Genomic DNA, 11,397 nt, shown 5'->3' with positions numbered 1-11,397 from the left:
CAGTGCTTGTTTATTTCATGTCTATAATAAAACCAAATACATTGTGTGCACTGAAACAAACCACATAGTGTAATACAGCCACTCAATACATTAAGTAGAATAACGCGGCGGCCATCTTTAAATGGAGCTGGCTACTGTTCTCGTTCGAGATAGGGTACTGAGTGAAATAAAGGTGAAGGATCGGTGTAGCTTGATATTAAAAATGTTGGCTAAAACAGAACGCTATGCTGTTGCATAAGAGGAGTACATATATTAAATCCAACACAAACGTATAATAAAAACCTATCCTAATAACTTAGATAATACAATGATTCTTAACTTTATATTGGTAGGATAAAAATATAGTTCACCCAACAGCGCTACTTATGTTTGTCGAAATACGTAGTTATATGTAAAAATACCCTTCCTATTTGCTTGTGATTGATATTTTAATCGCAGTCGTTATAAACACAAACTATGCGCACCATGGAAACCCTGCGTTAATCTGCCAAAAGCGGAAGCGATGAGTTAATTTTCACTGGCACTTCTCTGCGATTGGCTAGTACCTGAAGCAGGCGGGGTTGATGCGGGAATTTCGGTTTGTCAGTTGAAATGTGATGTGCCGCCGTCCAGTGAAAGTCTAGTCCCGCTGATAAGAGAAGAAATTGACGTATGTGGTGGGGCAGACGAACTACCTATGGGGCAGAAACAGCCCTGTTTATAGCGAGGAAACCGTTCTGCGGTTGAGGTGGGTACCGGATAGCTTTCCAAATCACAACGTTATGCCCAAAATTGCTGCAGTATTTTCCTTGACAACGAACAGATTACGTGTGTATTACTGCTTGGTGCAGTGCTTTGAATGGATATACAGAAATATAAGTACTGAATATTTAGAATATCCGTTTACTTCTGTGAAGTGCCTGGTACTCTTCCATTAGATGTCTTGCCGGAGCACTGATAAGTGTTGGAACTCTCCCTTCAGTTCAGGCCCGCAACAACCATAGAGCTAATAGGGCTTCAGCCCTCCGCCCCCACCTGTGTCTCAGCCCGGGCTGCTGCAGTTCGAGCTGCTGTGGGCTCGGCTGGGCAGTGTTTGGAGTCTACTCTTGTCTCCCGCACGCCCGAGTTTTTCACAGGTCTTTAAAGACCATTTGCCTTTTTACATACCTTTGTAAACTGGTTACAGAGGCTTAGTTTTTTTTTCTGATTACAGTACCCCCTGGGACCCCACTCTGCCTATTCCTTGCATTTGTGTTTTACATTTACTGTCCTAGTGTGAGAATGCATTTCATGAAAAGGGATATAAAGTAGGGTTGCCAAAAGAAAAAAGCCAGCCATGTGTTTTATTTAAAGAGCCTGCAAAGACCTCGTCTTAACACTAAATAGGGTTATAAATAAAAAAAGTATGTGTTCGTTTGTATTGTGACTTTTCTGTCTTTGTTCCCTTTAATTATCAGTCATAGATCATTCAGGCAGCCCTAGAACACAAATAAAAGTGCTTTCTATTTAGATTTCCTGTCCGAAGTATGCACAGATAAGTGCTAAAAATACGGCTTTAGGCGACTGTTTATTTTTGTACTGTCTGGGACATCAAAATAATGAGCTGGCAACCCTTATCGTAATACTGGAAGTTTGTTGCAGGATCAGCACGTTATTTATTTCCTTCAACCTCGATCCCTGATTAATGCCATAGTAGCAATAGTTTAACTTAATACACCCTGCATTCAGACAACTCACTCCTCATTCTCGCCCTTCACTTTCACACTCACACTGCACTCACAGCAATAACAATACACTCACACTGATCACCATGCATTCACACCATTCACCTGCTCACTCTGCACTCACAATGCACTTGCGCTGTTCACCCTGTACCTCATCCTGCAGTCACACGAGCACACTACTCACCCTGCACTCATGTGACACTTCACTCACCTGTCCCCCTCACTGCTCAATCTGCAATCTCAGTCAAACAAGCCCATCACTAACCATGCATTCATTCGTCCCACTACGCACTGACATCTGCACCCAAATTCATATGGTCACCTCACTCACCCTGCAGTCACTTCTCTTACCCTACTCTCACACTGTTGCATCGCTCACTGTGCACTGACATGGGCACTCCTGCCACCCACACAGCACAGAGGGTTAATGTGCCTGCTACAAAGAACGTCTACCATGCAGATCGCAGAACTGAGTGTAAGTTAACTATGAGTAGCTCTATAAAAAAATGAAATTTTTGTCAGAAAGGTGCTATAAAGAGATGAGGTGCATTGTTGGTGAGTGGAGGGAAGGGAACACGTGGAGAAGGAGGAAATGGGGGAGGGGTGCCAAAAAATACTGTTGCACAGTGTGCGACCAGTGCTAGGGCCAGCCCTGGCTGGGAGTGTTAGACCCCCCTACTGAAGTTCAGATCTAGTTGCACCCTTAACTCCCTTAGAGGTGGGTGAACCAAAAAACATAGCAAAGATTCGAGGAAGAGCCGAGCTCAGGGTCTGACTCGGATCTTGCACGAGCCGAGCCCTGGAAATGTTTGCTATGTAAATCACACTACAAACATCACATAACATATTATAGGGTTGCATCAAAATGTGAAGCTTTGACAATAATACCTCACATAGCACAGTACTGAGAAGCACTTATTACAATTATTAGTTTTGAAACATAACCCATTAGTGCACTAAAAAGTAAGACAATTGTCAGGGGATCCCAGTATGTGGTCCAGATTATTATAGGCAACATTCTCGAAGATTAAATCAAGGACACCATGTTTTTGTGCTACTGGAATTCCGAGCTCATATTTGATAGTGCTTTCATACACGACAGTGAAGAAGAAGTTTTAGTGAAATAAAATATTTACTTAAGATCACACAATTTGAGTAGTGAAACAGCAATTTATACAGGCTTTCTGGTACCACTTTATACACATAAGCCAGGAAATGGATTTCTATTTTTATTTCCTTGTGTTACAGCATTGTTTTTACCTCTGTTCATTTTATTTTGCAGTTTTTATATAGCGTGAACTCGACCCAAAGGCCCAATTGGAGTGCTTTACAAGGGCACCAGTTACATTAAAAAAGGTCACATTCATTACTTTGATGCATGGGGAGATAAATAATTTTTTCCAGAATAGCAGGATTTTGAGCCAATGTTGAAACTTGTTCCTCAGAGCTAAAGCCTACTTCTGGAATGGAGGGAGACAGACAGAAGCCACATAAAAGCTTGGATCGTTATTGGCTCGAGGTTCCAGTAGGATCTTGAGCAGAGTCAGGCTTGAGCTGGACTCTAGCTTTCAGTGACTCGCCCACCTTTACCAGGCAGTACCTACCATTAAGCATTGGCTTGGTGTCACAACATGTCCTGCGTATTTCAGGCCATAGTGACTGGTACGTGTTTGTACAAACATAATGCACATTGACGATATGTCTTCCCTGAATATTTCATCTAAATCTGTTTAATTAAATTGAAAAGTTACCTGACTTTTACTCTTTCCCTCTCAACTCTCCCAATGTTCCACTGGTGCCACATGTGCCTTAGACATACGGTGACCAGATTTTCAGAATCAAAAACCTGGACAGCCAGAAGCTTAAAAATAGGACAAATATTGGCCCGATAATGATTGCTGAATAATTAACGTTAGAGATATATGCAAAAATGAAGCAGAGACCTCTGGGTAGTTACCATGTTTAGGTGGAGAGCAGATCCTATCTAGAGCACCCTACAACACCACTGACACTAAAATCTGCTTACCTCAAATGTCTATTTTATAGCAATGTTTTTAAGCATGGTATAAGCACTGATTGTAAATTTAATACCCCCCTGCCCCTCCTCCCAAAATGCTGTGGTGATGAGTTCAGAAACAGGCTGCTTGTGACTGGTAGGGATTCCTGTTTCTGCGTGTGTTACTGTAACTTTGCGTTTTGCCACATGAAATTCTAGTATTGCAAGCAGTAGTGAGAGAGTACTGAAGCTATCTTTTTCTAGCAACTCAAATGAAAAGTAAAGTATATTTTTGTGGCTTTCTAAAATGTAACGAATGCAGATGTATGTCTTTTAACTCAAAATAGTAACTAGATACTTCTTAAATCCAGACTGCAGTAATGGTTGTCTGTCTCAGATCTCTTAAAGTATTATCTAGAGCCCAGCTAAGAGGGAGGAGGGCTATGTGGAAACTTGATAACTGTCTATAGAACAGTGTTTCACTGGAAGAGCAGGACCCAATCAAATGTACTAAACCTAAAAATGACGTGGATTTGGTATAAAACACAAATTGGCCTAGTAACATTATGCGAAGTGGGTCGCACACCGCTCGTCATACTAGCAAATAGCCCCATAGGATTCTGGAGGATGTAGTGACAGCGGCGGGTACACCTATGCCACGAGTAAAAAGCTTAAAATGCCATCCCTGGACACGTGTTTCGAGGTAATTGCCTCTCGTCAGCAGGGAGCAGGTACGTATGCGGGGTGCTGTAGACTGCCAAAAATTATCAGGTATAGTACCTCTCACGGCGCGCGGGTGCGGGATCCGGGCTCGTCAACCCATAGCTCAGGGAGCTTTAAATACAAAATGCGAAGTGGGTCGCACACCGCTCGTCATACTAGCAAATAGCCCCATAGGATTCTGGAGGATGTAGTGACAGCGGCGGGTACACCTATGCCACGAGTAAAAAGCTTAAAATGCCATCCCTGGACACGTGTTTCGAGGTAATTGCCTCTCGTCAGCAGGGAGCAGGTACGTATGCGGGGTGCTGTAGACTGCCAAAAATTATCAGGTATAGTACCTCTCACGGCGCGCGGGTGCGGGATCCGGGCTCGTCAACCCATAGCTCAGGGAGCTTTAAATACAAAATGCGAAGTGGGTCGCACACCGCTCGTCATACTAGCAAATAGCCCCATAGGATTCTGGAGGATGTAGTGACAGCGGCGGGTACACCTATGCCACGAGTAAAAAGCTTAAAATGCCATCCCTGGACACGTGTTTCGAGGTAATTGCCTCTCGTCAGCAGGGAGCAGGTACGTATGCGGGGTGCTGTAGACTGCCAAAAATTATCAGGTATAGTACCTCTCACGGCGCGCGGGTGCGGGATCCGGGCTCGTCAACCCATAGCTCAGGGAGCTTTAAATACAAAATGCGAAGTGGGTCGCACACCGCTCGTCATACTAGCAAATAGCCCCATAGGATTCTGGAGGATGTAGTGACAGCGGCGGGTACACCTATGCCACGAGTAAAAAGCTTAAAATGCCATCCCTGGACACGTGTTTCGAGGTAATTGCCTCTCGTCAGCAGGGAGCAGGTACGTATGCGGGGTGCTGTAGACTGCCAAAAATTATCAGGTATAGTACCTCTCACGGCGCGCGGGTGCGGGATCCGGGCTCGTCAACCCATAGCTCAGGGAGCTTTAAATACAAAATGCGAAGTGGGTCGCACACCGCTCGTCATACTAGCAAATAGCCCCATAGGATTCTGGAGGATGTAGTGACAGCGGCGGGTACACCTATGCCACGAGTAAAAAGCTTAAAATGCCATCCCTGGACACGTGTTTCGAGGTAATTGCCTCTCGTCAGCAGGGAGCAGGTACGTATGCGGGGTGCTGTAGACTGCCAAAAATTATCAGGTATAGTACCTCTCACGGCGCGCGGGTGCGGGATCCGGGCTCGTCAACCCATAGCTCAGGGAGCTTTAAATACAAAATGCGAAGTGGGTCGCACACCGCTCGTCATACTAGCAAATAGCCCCATAGGATTCTGGAGGATGTAGTGACAGCGGCGGGTACACCTATGCCACGAGTAAAAAGCTTAAAATGCCATCCCTGGACACGTGTTTCGAGGTAATTGCCTCTCGTCAGCAGGGAGCAGGTACGTATGCGGGGTGCTGTAGACTGCCAAAAATTATCAGGTATAGTACCTCTCACGGCGCGCGGGTGCGGGATCCGGGCTCGTCAACCCATAGCTCAGGGAGCTTTAAATACAAAATGCGAAGTGGGTCGCACACCGCTCGTCATACTAGCAAATAGCCCCATAGGATTCTGGAGGATGTAGTGACAGCGGCGGGTACACCTATGCCACGAGTAAAAAGCTTAAAATGCCATCCCTGGACACGTGTTTCGAGGTAATTGCCTCTCGTCAGCAGGGAGCAGGTACGTATGCGGGGTGCTGTAGACTGCCAAAAATTAACAGGTATAGTACCTCTCACGGCGCGCGGGTGCGGGATCCGGGCTCGTCAACCCATAGCTCAGGGAGCTTTAAATACAAAATGCGAAGTGGGTCGCACACCGCTCGTCATACTAGCAAATAGCCCCATAGGATTCTGGAGGATGTAGTGACAGCGGCGGGTACACCTATGCCACGAGTAAAAAGCTTAAAATGCCATCCCTGGACACGTGTTTCGAGGTAATTGCCTCTCGTCAGCAGGGAGCAGGTACGTATGCGGGGTGCTGTAGACTGCCAAAAATGATCAGGTATAGTACCTCTCACGGCGCGCGGGTGCGGGATCCGGGCTCGTCAACCCATAGCTCAGGGAGCTTTAAATACAAAATGCGAAGTGGGTCGCACACCGCTCGTCATACTAGCAAATAGCCCCATAGGATTCTGGAGGATGTAGTGACAGCGGCGGGTACACCTATGCCACGAGTAAAAAGCTTAAAATGCCATCCCTGGACACGTGTTTCGAGGTAATTGCCTCTCGTCAGCAGGGAGCAGGTACGTATGCGGGGTGCTGTAGACTGCCAAAAATTATCAGGTATAGTACCTCTCACGGCGCGCGGGTGCGGGATCCGGGCTCGTCAACCCATAGCTCAGGGAGCTTTAAATACAAAATGCGAAGTGGGTCGCACACCGCTCGTCATACTAGCAAATAGCCCCATAGGATTCTGGAGGATGTAGTGACAGCGGCGGGTACACCTATGCCACGAGTAAAAAGCTTAAAATGCCATCCCTGGACACGTGTTTCGAGGTAATTGCCTCTCGTCAGCAGGGAGCAGGTACGTATGCGGGGTGCTGTAGACTGCCATGAGAGGTACTATACCTGATAATTTTTTGGCAGTCTACAGCACCCCGCATACATACCTGCTCCCTGCTGACGAGAGGCAATTACCTCGAAACACGTGTCCAGGGATGGCATTTTAAACTATATACTCGTGGCATAGGTATACCCGCCGCTGTCACTACATTCTCCAGAATCCTATGGGGCTATTTGCTAGTATGACGAGCGGTGTGCGACCCACTTCGCATTTTGTATTTAAAGCTCCCTGAGCTATGGGTTGACGAGCCCGGATCCCGCACCCGCGCGCCGTTAGAGGTACTATACCTGATAATTTTTTGGCAGTCTACAGCACCCCGCATACATACCTGCTCCCTGCTGACGAGAGGCAATTACCTCGAAACACGTGTCCAGGGATGGCATTTTAAACTATATACTCGTGGCATAGGTATACCCGCCGCTGTCACTACATTCTCCAGAATCCTATGGGGCTATTTGCTAGTATGACGAGCGGTGTGCGACCCACTTCGCATTTTGTATTTAAAGCTCCCTGAGCTATGGGTTGACGAGCCCGGATCCCGCACCCGCGCGCCGTGAGAGGTACTATACCTGATAATTTTTTGGCAGTCTACAGCACCCCGCATACATACCTGCTCCCTGCTGACGAGAGGCAATTACCTCGAAACACGTGTCCAGGGATGGCATTTTAAACTATATACTCGTGGCATAGGTATACCCGCCGCTGTCACTACATTCTCCAGAATCCTATGGGGCTATTTGCTAGTATGACGAGCGGTGTGCGACCCACTTCGCATTTTGTATTTAAAGCTCCCTGAGCTATGGGTTGACGAGCCCGGATCCCGCACCCGCGCGCCGTGAGAGGTACTATACCTGATAATTTTTTGGCAGTCTACAGCACCCCGCATACATACCTGCTGCCTGCTGACGAGAGGCAATTACCTCGAAACACGTGTCCAGGGATGGCATTTTAAACTATATACTCGTGGCATAGGTATACCCGCCGCTGTCACTACATTCTCCAGAATCCTATGGGGCTATTTGCTAGTATGACGAGCGGTGTGCGACCCACTTCGCATTTTGTATTTAAAGCTCCCTGAGCTATGGGTTGACGAGCCCGGATCCCGCACCCGCGCGCCGTGAGAGGTACTATACCTGATAATTTTTTGGCAGTCTACAGCACCCCGCATACATACCTGCTCCCTGCTGACGAGAGGCAATTACCTCGAAACACGTGTCCAGGGATGGCATTTTAAATTATATACTCGTGGCATAGGTATACCCGCCGCTGTCACTACATTCTCCAGAATCCTATGGGGCTATTTGCTAGTATGACGAGCGGTGTGCGACCCACTTCGCATTTTGTATTTAAAGCTCCCTGAGCTATGGGTTGACGAGCCCGGATCCCGCACCCGCGCGCCGTGAGAGGTACTATACCTGATAATTTTTTGGCAGTCTACAGCACCCCGCATACATACCTGCTCCCTGCTGACGAGAGGCAATTACCTCGAAACACGTGTCCAGGGATGGCATTTTAAACTATATACTCGTGGCATAGGTATACCCGCCGCTGTCACTACATTCTCCAGAATCCTATGGGGCTATTTGCTAGTATGACGAGCGGTGTGCGACCCACTTCGCATTTTGGCCTAGTAACATTGTTCCTCTGTTCACTGACTCCCATCTTACGCGAAATCCATAAATTCTTTCCAGAGTAGACACCTCAGTCCTTTTTGTACAGTGCTTTTGGGGGGATGGCCTTCTTAAAAAAACGTAATTATGTCTTTGAGATTACAGACAAGAAAGAATCCATTAGGTTCGGGTTTTGAAATTGAAGCATTAATTAAACTAGAACTTGATCAAAACTGCAGGGATAACACACCTCACAGAAATAAATTCACTATTTGCGAATATGGAGAACTCCAAAAACTGGATTCTGGCCTGTGCAAACCTCCAGCTAGAGTAGACTGAAGTAAAAAGCTGAGATGCACCAAATAATCGAATATTCGCATGGGATAGGTTACCACTTTATATCTGCAGGTACGGGAATCCGTTTACCATTTTTACAAATCCATGTAGTTCATGATACCTAAATCCCTTGAGTTGGCCTTCCTGAACTCCTTGAATGAGTGATGGGTATGATCTGAGGAAATAGGTACACTATTGCTGTTGGAGGAGAGTCTTTCCTTGATCAAGTATTTCACCTGAATTAAGCTTAGGAAACTTCTACATACTGTTATTTCATTATCTTTTGACTAGCCTAATGAGTGGGTTGAATATAGCAACACAAGGTCCAAAAAATCCAAACTGATTACTCGCCTTTTGGTCGCAGGATTGAGAGAACAAGAATGCCTAGGAATAGACATATGATTAGGGGGAATGTGATGTCCTCCCTGGTGATGGGGAGAAATGTTTTTGTCAATGAGAATTAAGTAGAATGTAACATTTCCTAGCTAAGGTGAAAGAAAGTTTAATTTCTATTTAGGACACGGAAGCGATAATTCTGCATTTCTCATTCATTTATTTATCTCCACAGCCAACACAACTGTAGCCATCAACCCAAACGATTACATCTTCTGTGAGTCTTTTCAACATGAACGCCAATGTGCAACAGTAGCATTGCTTTCCCTTGTATATAGTCATCATCAAGGAAATGCACTTCCTCTTTCTTTGTGCAGACTGCTATGCCGCCATCCACTGGTCAAAATTCTTGTTTCTGTTTCAATCCAAAGGAGAAACAGCGAAGCTATAATTCCTACACCTTCCTCAAGTGTGACCTCTACAAAACGCAAGACATGTCCCAAAATAGTGATCAAATCCATTTTAAAACATCAAAGTTTAAACCGTGTAATAATGTTGAAGATACTTATCCCGTTAGTAGTAGTCCATCAGTGTATCTTGGGAGGTTATATTGAAAAGGCTGATGGGAGGGGTATACTTCCCTCCTTAATAGAAATGAAACTTTCCTTCATGTTGGCTAGGAAATTTTACATTGTATGTTGGGACCTGAGTCTCAGATTATGCAGGTTCAAAGCTGGCTGGCCACTAGTAAAAGAAACAATTGATCGACGGAATGCTGGACAATGCAAACATTCACCCCCAGTCACAAGGATCTGGGTTTAATCCATCATTCTTTTGGTCACCACACCACCCCAGTTTGGATCCAGCCATATGCAAATCAGTCTTGACCCTGATCTTTATGGGAACAGTCCAGCCCGAACTGCCAAGCCAGGTCCTCCCTGAACCGGAAACAAGCACCCTGGGACTGGTTTCAGGGCATCACCCTTCATCAGCCAGGCTAGCTTAAATCCTGTGGTGTAGTGAGCAAGGGACCCACGTCTGGGCATACCCTTCCCACTTAGGGCGACATATGCAAAAGAAACAATTGATGGACAGAATGCTGGACTAGGCAAATATTCACCCACAGTCACAAGGATCTAGGTTTAATCCATCATTCTTTTGGTCACCACACCACCCCAGATTGGACACAGCCATATGCAAATCAGTCTTGACCTTGTTCCTTATGGGAACTTCCAAGCCAGGTCCTCCATGGACCAGAAACAAGCATCCTGGGATCGGTTTCAGGTCATCACCCTTCATCAACCAGGCTACCCTGAATTCAGTGGTGTAGTGAGTACTGGACCCATGTCTGGGCATACCCTTCCCACTTAGGGCGACGTATGCAAAAGAAACAATTGATGGACGGAATGCTGGACAATGCAAACATTCACCCCCAGTCACAAGGATCTGGGTTTAATTATCCCTCATTCTTTTGCTCACCACACCACCTCCGTTTGGACCCAGCCATATGCAAATCAGTCTTGACCCTGTTCCTTATGGGAACAGTCCAGCCCAAACTGCCAATCCAGGTCCTCCCTGGAGCGGTCCCAGGATGCTTGTTTCCGGTCCAGGGAAGACCTGGCTTGGCAGTTCGGGCTGGACTGTTCCTATGAGGCACAGGGTCAAGACTGATTTGCGTATAGCTGTGTCTGAACTGGGGTGGCAAAGTGAGCTAAAGAATGATGATGGATTCATCCCAGATCTGTGACTGGGGTGAGTTGTCTGAAAAGTTGCAGCGCTCCGTCCATCATTACCTTGTGATTGCTTTGTTCGCCCTAAGTTGTCAGGGTATGCCCAGACGTGGGTCCCTTGGTCACTTTGCCACTGGATTCAAGTTAGCCTGGCTGATGAGTGCTGTTAGCCAGAAACCGGTACCAGGATGCTTGTTTCCGGTCCAGGGAAGACATGGCTTCGCAGTTCCGGCTGGACTGTTCCCATAAGGCCCAGGGTCAAGGCTGATTTGCATATAGCTGTATCTGAACTGGGGTGGCAAAGTGAGCTAAAGAACAATGATGGATTCAACCCAGATCTGTGACTGGGGGTGAGTGTCTTAAAAGTTTCAGCACTCCGTCCATCATCTC

General features: G+C 46.4%; 1 protein-coding gene across 2 annotated transcripts in view; it reads left to right on the top strand.

Annotated features, from left to right (window-relative positions):
* Positions 1 to 540: 540 nt before the first annotated feature.
* The window catches only part of CCDC77 (coiled-coil domain containing 77), a 269,618-nt gene continuing 258,761 nt past the window's right edge, over positions 541 to 11,397 (top strand). Inside the window, exon 1 of one of the 2 annotated variants that reach the window (XM_085652269.1) lies at positions 541 to 727. The gene's annotated coding sequence lies outside the window, so the exon portion shown is untranslated. The remainder of the gene's footprint in view (positions 728 to 11,397) is intronic. The other variant, XM_085652270.1, reaches the window with a different exon arrangement.

Source organism: Triturus cristatus, chromosome 4_1 (assembly GCF_964204655.1).
Source record: "Triturus cristatus chromosome 4_1, aTriCri1.1, whole genome shotgun sequence".
Taxonomy (NCBI): domain Eukaryota; kingdom Metazoa; phylum Chordata; class Amphibia; order Caudata; family Salamandridae; genus Triturus; species Triturus cristatus.
The sequence above is the reverse complement of the archived record's forward strand: the minus strand, read 5'-3'. Positions and strand labels throughout refer to the sequence as shown.